Below are 14,893 nucleotides of genomic sequence, written 5' to 3'. Positions count from 1 at the left end.
ACTTGCTGACAGGTTCTCCCACAGATTACAACTGATCACCACAGTTGTGATTAGCTTATTGTTAGGGGACTGTTCTACTGAAAAAAAGATTGTCCAAAGTAAAAAGCCCCTTTATGAAGACTCCTAATTCCTAAGGCCGCATGCAGGTTCCCACCGGGATTCTGCAGTAAAAATCCGGTCGTGTGAAGCCGACCTAAGGCTGGATTCACATGAGTGAGTACGATATCAGTCTGAGAAACTCAGACTAATATCACACTCTTAGGGCGCCCACCCACTGGCGTTTGCGTTTTCCGCGGGGAAAAAACGCAGCGTTTTCGCCGCGTTTCCCGCGATTTTTCCGCGCGTTTTTCGCGGCGTTTTCGCAGCTTTTCCATTAATTTCCATTGACTTTCATGGGTGCAGTAGGAGAAAAATAAGGACACATATGCAACTGACAGTTCCTATGTTAAAAACGCAAACGCAACGCAAAAAAAAACGCCAGTGGACAGGAACACATGTTATCTCTATGCCTGTGCAGGAAAAACGCAAAACGCAGGTAAAAAAACGCCAGTGGGTGCTCGCCCTTAAACTTCAGATTTTGGATGCGAGCGTGATGCATTTTTGCTTAAAAAAACGCATCACATCTATGTACTTGCAATTTTCATGTACATTTTTCACAGATTGAATATGAGTCAACAAGGTGATGCAGCAGCAAAAAAGGCAAACACAATTCTGGGATGTATTAAGAGAAGCATAGAGTCTAGATCACGTGAGGTCATTATCCCCCTCTACTCTTCCTTAGTCAGACCTCATCTGGAATACTGTGTCCAGTTCTGAGCACCCCACTTTTAAAAAAACATAGACAAACTGTAACAAGTTCAGAGAAGAGTTACCAAGATGGTGAGCGGTCTGCAAATCATGTCCTATGAGGAACGGTTAAAGGATCTGGGAATGTTTAGCTTGCAGAAGAGAAGGCTGAGAGGAGACTTAATAGCGGTCTACAAATATCTGAAGGGCTGTCACAGTGCAGAGGGATCAGCCCTATTCTCATCTGCACAAGGAAAGACTAGAAGCAATGGGATGAAACTGAAAGGGAGGAGACACAGATTAGATATTAGATAGTGAGGCGATCAATAAGTGGAACAGGTTGCCACAGGAGGTGGGGAGTTCTCCTTTAATGGAAGTGTTCAAACAAAGGCTGTACAGACATCTCTCTGGGATGATTTAGTGAATTCTGCACTGAGCAGGGGGTTGGACCCGATGACCCTGGGGGGTCCCTTCCAACTCTACCACTCTATGATTCTATGATCTGTTACACACAAGCGTTCAGCATCATACGAGGTATACAATTATTTCTTGCTTGTGACCAATCCCCGATGATGCACTTTGCTCTATTTGTGGCTGTTGTTGTGTTCCCCTAAAAAGCAAGTTCTAGGAACACTTAATCACTGTAAGGTGGGGGACGCTGTGACTAATACTTTATAATCAGCATGAGTAGACATGATCTTAATTTAACTGTATACTCTAGTAAAGCATTACGTGCCCGGTATGTGCCAACTGCAAGACACCGTCAGAAGACAGTTGTAGAAATCTCCATACCCAAAACACTACAACCCCCAGCATGACCCAACCACTGGATATGATGAGAATACAGATCTATTATTCCCCATACATAAGATACTACAACCCTCAACGTCTCCTGATCGCTGGACATAGAGGCACATACAGAATTGTTGGGGTCTAGGAGCGACACCCCAGAGAGCAGAGCGGTGCCACCGAAATATACTGACAGCTATTTGAAGACTACATAACTGACATGTCAGTGCCAAATATTCCTGGCAGGAGACGGTGGCTTAAGGGGTCAGCAGAGTTACCCGTCTCCTGCTCTCTCCGCGAGTGACACTACACCGCATGAATGTCACATTCGCCATGTCAGAGGTAAACGCAGGGGCTTTAAAGGGGCCTTTCAGAACAAAGGAAGGAAAAAATAAAACCTGCAATCCACTGCCCAGAGAACGCTGCATGATGTCCAAAGAGTGTTATAGACCGCCCGAAAAATAGTATATACCACCAAGATAGTGCCGCACAGTGCAAATATAGTGTCATACAGCGTCCAAATAATGTGTCATAAATCAACCATCATATGTTGTTCAGAGAGTCTCATACAGCCCACATAAACTGTATCACACATGTCCCTCTACTGTCCTACATAGCCCATTAGTACAGCCATGTCATTCTGATCGCCTTTGTCTGCAGCCTAAGAGTCCTGAACTAAGGCAGCGTTCGCATCTGGCATACTTGGGCAGGTGCTGGGGTCCAATGAGCCTGAGGAGCCCATTTAGGGATGGCATCAATCCAGTTTTCATTCGTATAAATCAATTCTATCCGTGTCTTAAAGACTTGGATACAAGCGCCTCCTGTTCCGCCGCACAGTTCCTTCTCTGTCATCCAGGTGGTACAATGATGTAATCATGCCGCCTGCATCATTTTGCATGATCCCAGCCAGAAGAGATGAAGGCAGAGGATGGAGGATGCTGTGCGAGCGTGATGGAGGTGAGAGAGTTTATTATTTTATTGTTGGGGCATATTGGGGCCTTATTAATTGCTCTGGGGACATAGCGGGGCCTATAAATTACCAAAAATGGCCCAGTGTGGACTAAAAATTACTAAAAGGGGCATAGTGGGAACTAAAAATTACCAAGCGAGCACAGGCTTATGAATTACTAAGCAGGCACAGCAGGGTCTATAAGTTACTTATCAACCCTATAAGCTCCACTCCTCTGCTAAAAGAACACACCACTGCTGGCTGTGTATCCCCTGCTAAAATACTGAGGAAGGGGCGCAACGGCCGCAAAACGCATCTATATGCTGGATTAATTTTCAATAAAAACAGGAGTCAAGCTCAAAAACATGTCCCGTGCCTCTTTGAGTTAAATGGATTTGCGTCCATAACCACAATTTTTTCTACATTTATCTCATATAAGTTACTAAGGGGACACAGCGGGTGTATAAGTGACTCAGGTGCACAGTGGAGCCTTATTAATGACTCGTCTGCATGTAAATGTCAGTCTATCATGTCATGTGGTATTAGTGAAGGTATAAATAGGAGTGATTGAGAGCGGGAAAGGGTCTTCCATCTTGTCTTCGGAGGGAGTGTTAACACAGAGCCACATGGAAGCACCTTCAGCTTCCATGTAGGTGAAGATGAAAGAAGAGGAATGATATCCCGCCATGATTGGAGTGTAGATGTGAATGGAGTAAGTCACCACCACCTTAAGAGAGAGAGCATCCCCCAATAGTTTTGCATAGAGGAACCCACTGTGCAGGTACCAGTTCACACTACAGGCTTTTCCTGTGCGGCCGTCCAGAATCAGGATCACCGCACAGAGATACACCACTGAGTTACACCCGCCTGCCGTGTGGGGTGTCATTGTTTAAGCCTTCCTTTAATTGTCTGCCAGAGAGTCTGCGAACTGACTCCTACCCCCTTTCCTCCTCTGGAGTGCACCCAGTCCAGGAGCGGTACCGTACAGATACCGTGGACTGTAGGACCATTTTCTTCCTGAGTATCCGTTTAGCATCTGAGCTCTAGCCTGTGTTCATTTAAAGTGAATTGTACCTGCATTACCTTGAAATACTTTCCGTCTTAAAGTTTATTCTTCAAGTAAAGTTTTACCGGGCCTCAACTGTTCTTGGGGACCCGAGTTACTACACACAAGTCTCTGTGTTCTTTTTCTTCATCGCGTAACATACCTGTGTGCGGGAACGGTGGCGTCACGAGTGATAACTACTACCCCCGTCATCCCGTTTATTGGCATACCCTATCCTAGGAGTGTCGAAGCTCTCCTGCAAGCTTGCTCTGGCATTGGCTACATGTTTTATCTCTATGGCACCAGACCTTGGTAAGTGCCACCGTGACAAGCCAACACTTGTCCCTCCCAGCTCTTCATGTTAGTCAAGTGTCTGGGGTCATCCCTCTGGGGTGTTGCATAACCATGGAGACACATGCCTGCGGAGGAGCTGTATACATAAAATGGTTGAATATTTGCAAATTTTTTACATTTTTTTGAAATTTTAGATGCAGTTGGGCAACACAACGAGCACTAAGCGAAGACTCCTCGTGCCCCCTCATAGAGCCTACACTAACGAAGCTCATCTCGAGATGGAAAATGTCTTTAACTTCCTGTTGCCTACTGTGCAGTTCATCTAGGGCTACACGCTGACTTTTGGTCATGCAAGAGGTCGGGTCGCACCAGGTGCTCCCCTACCATGAGGCAACCTGAGCCTGCCACGTCAGGCAGCAGTCTGCAGGACTCGGAGGGCGGCGGCGGGTTGCCACCCAATCAGTAAGTCAACGGCCCGGCTGCCAATTAAAACTGGTATCTATTCTTTACATATTAATGACTAGTAATAACTTATTCCAGTTGTGAGCTGGCCGGGTAGCAACCCAACAGGCATTTAACTCATTCAGTATGTAAGTCCAAATCATTGGACCATGTAAAGTAAGTGCATGCAGTAATAGCTCCACTGCCTGTAATGGGTCCCGGTGCGGTCAGTTGGACACATGGAGAATTCCGCCCTCTGAATAAGCCCTTAGCGAGATTCTCCGATAAATCCTGGAAGTTACTAACTTTGTAGTAGAGAATAAAGTATCCCGCAGTAACGACAGCCTAATTGTGGCCACGTTGCATTCGTGTTTAGCTTCCAGCTTCAGTTTTAAAAAAAACCTATTCTGATCCTGTTATTGGCACAAATCGCAAGGTATTGGCTGCCAAGCGGAGCGCGCCGAGCGTGTAACGTATTCACGAGTCTCCATTCGGGGTGTAGAATAAACACTGAACCTCTACAGATCTTATCGGCTCCTGAATGCTTTCCAGTTCTCTATCTTCTATGCAAAAACCAAATGAGTCGATGCGGGTCGTTACTGCAAATCTGTACGAGTGGCTCCAAGTGTGTAGAAAGGTCTAGAAGAAAACAGAAGCTGCTGGGAGGGGGACAGCGGGGGTCTCAGCTGTGTGAAGACGAAAATAGCCAAACTGTACGCTGCTGCCTGTGCTGAGCCAGGATAAGTGGCAGCCAGGGCCGCCTCTCGCGGGACAGCAGAGAGTAAGCACAAGTATATTACTATCAGCGGGTCTGTGGGACGTATTCTAGAAACCTGGTGAGTGCAGAAACCTTACAACCCACTGAAAACCATAACACGTATGCAAGGCCAGGGTCACGTGAGGACGAGGGTCACCACATGTCGTGCTGCTAGACGTCGCCGCGTCTGTTAGAAACTATCACGTTGCGCTAAACATGTGATACATTGAAGTTATGGACATTGCAAAGTTAGGACTAGATTGACTCCCACAAATGAGATTTTGGCTTAAGTGATGTGCGCCAATCGCAGGAAAATCACGGTCGTGGCTTCAGTTGTTCCCTATGCGGACATAAGTCACAGGCGACGTCGTCGGTCCCGCGAAGGTCACCATCATGTCAGAGGATTGCAAGAGATGTAAGCTTGTTTCCAATTTCTAGTTTACAACTGCAGGCAATATTGTCAGTTTTTTTTTTTCAAATTCGCACCCAATGGGGCAGATTTACTAATGCTGTCTAATAGAGTGTCGGACTGCGGCTCAGAGGGCCCACCAGTCTAATTCATCCTGGATCCCCAATACAAAGCCATGCTGCGTTGGCGTGTGGCCACACTTCTTTATGGAGAATACAGCGATCGGGGATTGGTAGATACATTCAGGTCATGTGTGCGATTCACTTGAGGCACCGTGGCTCAGGGCCTACCGGGGAATTCACGTATTCTCCTGAGGGTGGAGGGGGAAGGTCGGAAACTGCTAATAGATCTAAAGATGCGCCAAATTTACTACAGTGGCTCGTGCTGGAAGACGGTCTTGTGCCGTACACCAGTGATGCCAGTGATTGGCTGCAGTGGCCACTTGATATACGGACAGCAATGTAAATAAAGCCTGGCGGGGAGGACTTGAGCCCCAGCAGAGGGTCAAACCAGTGGATGCAGCTTTCTTTTTTAGTTACTTTTCCTGTTCTTAAAGTGAGACAGTCAGGACCCTTAAAGGGATGTTCCAATCTCAGCTTTTCATGGTCGAGATGGAAAAACCTGGCCCTCTATTTCCGACCACCTGTCAGGAGACGCATGGATATCAGCAATCTGTCACTTCAGGAGTTTTTGAAAACTTACGTTTCAAAGTTTGCAGCGCGGGGCCGAGAGGAGTCCGGGCCAGCCCATTAATATTTTTCCATTCACTGCTCCCCCCAACTCCTGATACTGATTGACAGGTCTCTCTGTATTACTGTGCATATGGAGAGACCTGTCAACCAAAAGCAAAGGGGCGAGGTGAGCAGAGATCATATGAATATTAAAGGGGTTGTCTCGCGGGAGCAAGTGGGGTTATACACTTCTGTATGGCCATATTAATGCACTTTGTAATGTACATTGTGCATTAATTATGAGCCATACAGAAGTTATTCACTTACCTGCTCCGGTGCTGGCATCCTCGTCTCCATGGTGCCGTCTAACGCTGTCTTCTCCTTCCATTTAGACGCGCTTGCGCTGTGCGGTCTTCTGCTGTGTTCAGTGGAGCCGCTCCGGGGTGCTCGCGCCGGAGAGCTGGTCTGCGCATGCGCAGAAGACCTCGGCGGCGCGAGCACGCCGGAGCGGCTCCATTGAACACAGCAGAAGACCGCACAGCGCAAGCACGTCTAAATGGAAGGAGAAGACAGCGTTAGACGGCACCATGGAGACGAGGATGCCAGCAACGGAGCAGGTAAGTGAATATCTTCTGTATGGCTCATATTTAATGCACGATGTACATTACAAAGTGCATTAATATGGCCATACAGGAGTGTATAACCCCACTTGCTCCCGCGAGACAACCCCTTTAATGGGCAGCCCGGACTCCTCTCTGCCCCGCGCTGCAAATTTTGAAATGTAAATTTTTAAAAACTCCTGAAATCAGCATGTCCATCACTACACTCTAGTGTCCGCAGCCCGGGCACCATCAGGAACCTGACACGTCCCCTTAAAAAATGTCTAAGTATCTCGGACGTCTCCTGTAGGTGCAGCCACATTCATCTTGGGTGTTCCTACCAGAACAAACCAGAGTCTTCTTCAGAAGGAAAAGACCTCCATCTGCAGACAGACTGTGTTGGGGTGTCTTCCCCTCGTCAGCGCAGAGCAGAGAGGCAAAGACCCCGAAACAGACAGTCTGCAGATGGAGGTCGTTTCCTTCCGAAGAAGATTCTAGTTTTGCTTTTAGCTATCTCTAGTCATGTTGTGAAGGCCTGTTGAATATTGGCCTGCAGGGTAGCCTCCTTCCAATAGGTGGCGCTGTGGAGGTAGTTTTCTATCCTCTATTTGCATACATTTTACTAATGAAAGCCTGCGGTTTAATCTTTGACAAGTCAGATAGAACCCCAGGGCAGAGAGGCTAGTACATACTATGGCCTATTATTTTTTATAACCACTGTAGCGGCGGGAGTCTTCCAAAAATATTCATGCAGAATTCTGGGAAATTCCAAACTCCTATTCATGCCTTTGTGAATCTTGCAGCAGAGTACTGGCAAACCTGCACCTCCAAGCGGCAGAGAATTTAATTTTAAAGGGGTTGCCCAGTTGTAAACTACTGATGGCCTATCCTTAGAATAAGCCATGAATAGTAGTTCTTCGGCTGTCCACTGCCCAAGAGCTCCTGCTGTTTCCCAGGCCAGTGTACTTGTGCACTAAACTGATTTCTGCAGGAAGCAGACAGCGCCACTTCCACTGCAGTGGTCAGGCTTGGTATTGCAGGCAAAGCTCCCATTAAAGTGAATGGTCTGAAATACCAAGCCTGGGCACTGCAGTGGGAACGGAGCTGTCTGCTTCCTGCAGAAACCACCTTAGTGCACAACCTAAGAAACAGTGAAAAGACTATCAGTTGTTTAGAACTAGACGACCCCATTAAGAAAAAGTCACGTAATGTAACAGCTTATTTATGCCTCATACACACATCCATGTTACATATCTGTGTTACATGGATCCAAAACACGTCATCCACATGCTGCTATGGACCTGTACTGTACCGCTACCTGCCAGCAATTCTCAGTGTTTAAGCCTCATTAAGGTCAGACGCTTGGAAAGATGCACCAAGAATGATCCAATGCCCGTGGTTGTAATGGAGTCACATATGTTAAAGTGCAGCCCTTAATCACATGTAGCCTGTAGGCTCCGGAGTTGGTAAACGGTTCATTTTATGGCACCGCTGTTAGGAGGGGGTATGACGGGCGCAGCAGCTGTCACCTGTTCTTAGGACTCACCCTGTGCCCAGTGACATTATACGTACTCTGCAGTATCCGACTCTGTTCGGCCTTGCCCTTGGCCGACTCTAGATATAAAGCCTGGAATCCTATATTCAGAAAACGTACATTGAGCTGCATTAAAGGGACCAGCTGTCCACATCACGTATGTAAGACCAAGCCTGTGAATGGGATGACCCTGCTGATGAATATCACCGCTATACAACCCCCGACCAAAGGTTCCCACGAAGGACAAAAATGTAGAGTTGTGTTTTCTTAGGAGTTTGTTGCAGGGATATTCAACATATAATTACATGACCACAGACCCGAATCCTAAGTAATAAAGTCCGGCTACCAACATTTTCATCCGCAGGGATCTGATATATTTAGCCCTGAATTGTTTCTAAGTCCAATGGGGAACACGGACCCCGGTGCATCGCCCAATTTTTCTGCCGGCACGCTCTGTAAGGCCGCCGTCTCACATGGCGGAATCGTTGTGGCCATTCCGCAACGGATTATCTACAGGAATTCTGCGGTGGCCAAATCCACAACTAAATGGTGCGGATTTAGCTGCATTTTTTTTAGATATGGAACTGGTGCGAATTCAATTCTTGTATTTCAAAGGTTGAATTTCACACCGCGATTCCGCAGCAGAAACAGACATGCTGCGTATTTAGAATCCGCAGTGTTTTTCAAAACTGCTGTGGATTCCTCACGAGAAATTTCGGCACCACGTGAAGGAGATTTCCTAACATGACTTGTACTGTAAAGCGGATACTGCATGTGTGAAGGTGGCCTAAACTTCCTTCGGCCCGTGACACATCACTTGGGTAACTATGGCACTTCCTCACCCTTCCCCTCTGACGCACGTTCGGTGGGCTGAGCGATCGACGGGTCACCAGCAATTAACGGCTGACGACTTATTCTAAGGATAGGTCATCAGTACAAAAAGAACCTGTCATGTCCTCGGGTTAGCAGGATTGGCTGCATAGCTTTGTGGCCTTGGTCCCACTAACTCTACCACAGCCTGTCTTTTGTCTCTACTCCCTGTCCCCCTGTATTGACTTCGATTGGATTAAGCCTCTGGCACTTTCAATTTGTCAAGTGGGCGGTCTCCTATTACAGTCAATGGGTGACGTCAGATTTCTTCTGCCCAATGGAAGACATCACATTTTATTGGCAGACCGCTCACTTGATGGATTCAAGACACCGGGAGCCAAGTCAAGATCCAATAAAGTCAACCGTGCCATCATCACCGCTACTCTGAAGACATGATGGATCCTTTCAAAAAGGCCATATAATACTGCGATTCAATTCCCAGACATAACCAACCACCACTGGTAATTACGGGCGGCCTAACACGGGCGACTATTGGAAGAGCAGGAGACAGTCATTCTACGTAAACACGGCCACCAACAGAACAATTCACTCACTAGTCGTTTTGTTTCAGCTGCCCTAAAAAATAGTCGCTGATTGGTAAAAAGTCGCCTGGTTTAAAGTCACCGTCCTTCGTATATGAATGACTTGTGAACAAATTAGCCGACAGATTCGCTTTATGTCCTCCGAAACGCAACAACTACTGAACACCATTCGCTCCGTGTAAACAACAACAGTCATGTGAATGCTAACAACTTGCTTTGGCAATTATTCTGAATGACTATTTGGAAGATGGATCTCCAGGACGCCCTAATACTCGGTGGGTTTCGTTTGCCCCTGCAGTTCACAAGCAGTTACCCCCCTTTAACATCAATTCTACTGAAAATAACCAACATTAGTTTCATATCGAAGACAATGATCTTTAAAGGGGTCATACCACAATTACAGAGTATAGGGAATAACTTGCTGATCCTGGGGGGTCTCACTGCTGAGACCCCCACCAATCTCGAGAATCAGACTGATGTGGTCCATTCCGCCTATCACTCCGCCACAGTGATGTCAGTATGAATGGATCGGTGGTCAAGCATGCACGGTCAGCCCTCCATTCATTTCAATGGGACTGACAGAAATAGCTGAGCAGCACACGCTCAGCTATCTCCACAGACCCAATGAAAGTGCACTAGTGCGCTCCCAATGCTCCCTTCTGCTTCCTCTTCACTGTGGGGTGTGCAATATCCCTACAGTGAGGAGGATAGTGGACACCCGGCTCTCAAGATCAGCGGTGAGACGCCCGCTGATCAGTGAGTTATCCTGTAGATAGGCGATAACTTGCAGTTGTGGGACAACCCCTTTAGCTATGTCTTCTGACAAAGATCAACAGCTGCCTATGTTTGTTGTGCCCCGATGCCATGTCTCTACTAGCAACTCCTAGGTCTGGAATCCATGCTCGGGGGCAGGTGGGCAGCTTCATGTTGTGCCCCATGGCAGGGATTGTGACATGCTTCTATCACAGGTGTGGCACTGGTTATGGGTACAGAGGATGTGGTTGCACCCGAGCCCTGGAGATTTACAGGACCTATAAGGTCTCTCTTTACCCTTTGGGGAGACCATTACTATATATGAAGCATTATATAGGTGTGGGCCCGGTTACAGATTTTGCATAGAAGCCTAAAAGATACAAGTTACGTCTCTACCACTGATCGTCACTGGACTAAAACTGCAAAGTCAGTAAACAGCAACCTCGAAGTGCTGCACTATGATCAACCCAGGTCATTCTAGGCAAAACTGGAAACTAAAAAGTTTGTGTCCGCATTAATTTAAAGAATCTGAGCTCCCAGTTTACTTAATGTACCGCGCTCAGTAACGAGACACTAGCGCCTCTTTTATTATGCACAGAACTGGCAAGAAGCATTTAGGTCGCCCAAATGCCAAGGATAAAGGTGCTAGGTCAAACCACCGCACAATGCCAAGGGCACAATAAAGCATTCAACGGTATAGAATCAGCAGGGGAAGGTGTTGCCAGAGGTCCAAAAAGTTGTTTAAACTTTCTGTAAGTTCTGATCACAGCAAGAACTGACATTGAGGAGGTAGAAGACCTCAGACAGAAGACGGGACGTTATCGTAAGACGTCCAAGAAATGTTCCGATTAACTATTTCTAATGAACAATCCTTTGCAAGGGGCAATGGGCCAAAACAGGAATCCTTGGTTGGCAAAGCATGCTGAGCCCTAAAAGCCCCCATATGCTGGGACGTTAATCTTTTTGCAGCTGCCTTACATTCATGCATTGGAAGTCTTACCTTGCTCAGCGCCCCGTTGAGGGTCTAGACAAGGAAAACTCAGTCTTCCTGGCGGAGCTGTCCTCTTGCAGTGCCAGGCCGGGTACCCTGTGATGTCTGGCCCCCCAGGCTGTGTTGTAGAGTCGATGCACACTACACTCTAGTCCAGTCTGAGTTCTTCTGCTCCTCTCATCAGACTGGATGCAGTTTGGCTGAAGTTACTCCCAGCCTGTGAGTTTCCATAAAAGTCCTGCTTGTCAGGTCATCTACCACATTCCAGACAATCCAAAAGCAGCTCTCAGCTGTTGAGCACTCAAATGTTTCCCAGTGCGACCCCCAGCACGGGAAACCGCACTTCATTCTTGAGCTATGAATGAGTATAAGGGGTAAAGGGTCTGGAAGGGGTTAATTCTTTTTCGAATTTTTTTTCCCCCCCGGATGCGTGGATTGTTTTCATGATCTGCCGTGTTATTACTGCAGAGGTGAGATCTTTCTTATTGGCTCTGCATTGCTCCCCTTTGATAATTGAAGCTTTGGGTCACTTTGCAGAAAATGTAAGCTTATTGCTAAACTGGCAATTCCAGAAGATGCAAATTCCGAATCACACAGTTTCTCCTAATTTCTGAATTCTGCAAAGAATATGGTATGTAAGACCCCCTGCTGCTCGGTTGTTTTGAATTCCTCATGCACATGGCAGGGGGGTATGCACGGAGCTTGTACGGCAGCGTATTGAGCCCAAGGCATTGTGTGCGTCGCTATATACTTACCATCTAATGGAGAAAACCACAATATGACAATGCTGCTGCTGCTACTTAAGGAAAAAAAACTTCTGCAGCCTCCGTATAACATCGGACGTATGATGGGTGTTGTACTGCTAGTCCATACACCACAGACCTGCAATATGTTGTGCAACTGGCCTAAAATAGGGGATTCTGCTGCTAGCATTGCATTAGGGGACTGATGTTTAACCCTCGTGTGGTATAATGGGGTCTATTTGACCCCGGCCTTGTTCATTGCAGTTCTGCACTTTGAATCTGGTGCACATGAGGTTTACAGGGTCACTAACTTTTCAAACAACTTGTGCTTACCGGATACCCAGTGTGAGAATTCACAAAGCTGCTATTTGCTTTACTCACCCAAAATGATGTTTTTGTGCTGAAGAATCCGTCTAAGGGTCCTTTTGGACTCAACAATTCTCGTTTGCAGGAGCCGGTGATGTCATCGCTGGCTCGTTCGCTCCCTTGCATCCTGTTTAGACGGGCAGATTCATCGTTGACTTATTCGGACAAGAATCGCTCAGTATCATTCGGTGTTTCACATAAGCGAACGTGAAATACTGAACAATCGGTGAACAAGCCAACAAAGATCTTTACGCCTGCATGAAATGATCAATGAGCGTCTGAACGATAATCGTTCGGTCTAAAAGCACCCTTAAGAGCGGTCTCCCTTCTCCCCCTAACTTGCCATCCACTGTTGGCTAGCGCTAGATTGACAAGAGGAGCTAGGACGCTAGAACTGGAGGAAGAGTGATTATGCTTATCGAACTACATGCAGAGAGGAAGGAGAAGGAAAGGCACTCACACATGGAGAGCTGCAAGTAGAGGTAATGGCGAGAGCTTTACTGTTTGTACAATGTACACTGCTAAATCTTTCTGTACACTCCTTCATGATGAGATTATGTCTGTGTGTGTAATAGGCATTTAGAAAGCTGGATATCTGTACTTATGTGTATATAGTCTACAGAACAGCAACAGCTCCTCCCATTCCGGTGTGTGGTGGAACGGTGGCGTCACCCGTGACAACAACTCTCCCTGTTCTCAGGTTTATTGGGCATCCCTCTCCAAGGGGTGCCTGGAAGAGGCCCAGTGCTGCCCTGGCCGAGGCTACGTGCGTCCCTCCGGGAGGGAGCACGGTGAGTGCCGCCGTGACAAGCCAGCATTTTACTTCCCCCCGCTCCTCAAAGTACGCCCTGTGTCCAGGGTCACCCTACAGGATGCTGCATTTCTACTTCTCTATCCTCTTAGGACTGCTGGGAGGAGCTGTTGCTGCTCCAACGAGTTTACATGCTACAAATAATGGGGGATACAGAGGGTAAAGGGGCTGGAGATTTGCACGGTATGGCGAGATAGGGAGTGTTGGATGCTATACACATAGACAATCGTCAAAATGAGCCGTATAGTGGCTGAACTGGTATGACTGCAGGGGGCGGGTGATTACGGCTAGCAGGGATTGCAGTCGTAAGGACAGGCAGCATGTTATCAGGCAGAGTACAGAGGGGTTTGGTTTAGGGGATATGGTATGCCTCCCTGAAGAGGTACGTTTTTAGAGCGTGCCTGAAGCTTAGTGTGTCCGTGATTGCCCGGATAGTTTTGGGCAGCGTGTTCTAGAGGATTGGTGATGCTCTGGAGAAGTCTTGGAGGCGGAAATGAGAGGTTCAAAGGGGCATTTAGCCTGGTTTCAATAGCAGAGCGAAGGGCCCAGGCTGGGTGGTGAATTGAGATGAGGGAAGCAATGTAGGGCGGCGCTGCGCTGTGGAGGGCTTTATGGATGAGGGTGGGGAGTTTGAATTGAATTCTATGTCTGACCAGCAGCCAGTGCAGTGACTGGCACAGGGCAGAGGCATCCGGGTAGCGGCTGGACAGAAAGATGAGCCTGGCTGCCGCATTCAGGATGGACTGGAGAGGGGAGAGTCTGGCGCAGGGGAGGCCGATCAGCAACGAGTTGCAATAATCGAGCAAAGAGTGGATGAGGGCAACAGTAAGCGTTTTTAAGACATGTTCGGGTGAGAGATTAGATATAGGGGTAAAGGAGAGATTGAGATTGAATATAATCCCAAGGCAGCGGGCATGCTGGGAGTTATGGTGCCACACACTGAGATGGAGATGTCATTTTTAGAGAGGTTTAGTTTTAGGTAGAGAGAGGACATAGTGTTAGAGACAGCGGACAGACAGTCGGTGATGTTTTGGAGGACTGGTGCTGTGATATCATGGGAAGAGATGTATAGCTGGGTGTCATCAGCATAGAGATAGTACTGAAAGCCAAATCTCCTGATGGTTTGATCAATAGGGGTTGTAGATGGAGAAAAGAAGGGGGCCGAGGACTGAGTTTTGGGGGACCCCAAAAGCAAGGGTAAGAGGAGAGGAGGGGACCGAGGACCGAGCAGCAAGGGGAAGAGAAGGGGAGGTGGAGCCAGAGAAGAAAATGCTGAATGAGCGGTCAGATAGGTAGGAGGAAAACCAGAAGAGAGCAGTGTCCTTGAGGCCTCATGTCCACGGGGAAAATCAGGCCCGCTACGGATTCTCCATGGAGAATCCGTAGCGGGTCCCTCCTGCCCCACGGACATGGGCGCTGAAAATAAGAATAATCTTACCCACAGCGGACCGGGAAAGTCTTCTCTTCTTCGCGGCCGGATCTTCTTTATTCGGCCGGCGGATGTGCCACCTCATGTAGGACATTTTTGGGTGCAAGGAACCCC

General features: G+C 47.6%; 1 protein-coding gene across 9 annotated transcripts in view; it reads right to left on the bottom strand.

Moving 5' to 3' along the window:
- NEXN (nexilin F-actin binding protein) overlaps positions 1-11,635 on the bottom strand; it is a 48,243-nt gene extending 36,608 nt beyond the window's left edge. For 7 of the 9 annotated variants that reach the window (XM_066597816.1, XM_066597819.1, XM_066597818.1 and 4 more), the window contains exon 1: positions 11,440-11,634. The gene's annotated coding sequence lies outside the window, so the exon portion shown is untranslated. Of the gene's footprint in view, positions 1-11,439 lie in introns of all 9 variants that reach the window. The other 2 variants (XM_066597817.1, XM_066597823.1) reach the window with 2 other exon arrangements.
- Positions 11,636-14,893: the final 3,258 nt, after the last annotated feature.

The sequence above is a fragment of the Eleutherodactylus coqui genome, chromosome 3, assembly GCF_035609145.1.
Source record: "Eleutherodactylus coqui strain aEleCoq1 chromosome 3, aEleCoq1.hap1, whole genome shotgun sequence".
Classification (NCBI taxonomy): Eukaryota; Metazoa; Chordata; class Amphibia; order Anura; family Eleutherodactylidae; genus Eleutherodactylus; species Eleutherodactylus coqui.
Note: the sequence above shows the minus strand (reverse complement) of the source record. Positions and strands in the feature narration are given on the sequence as shown.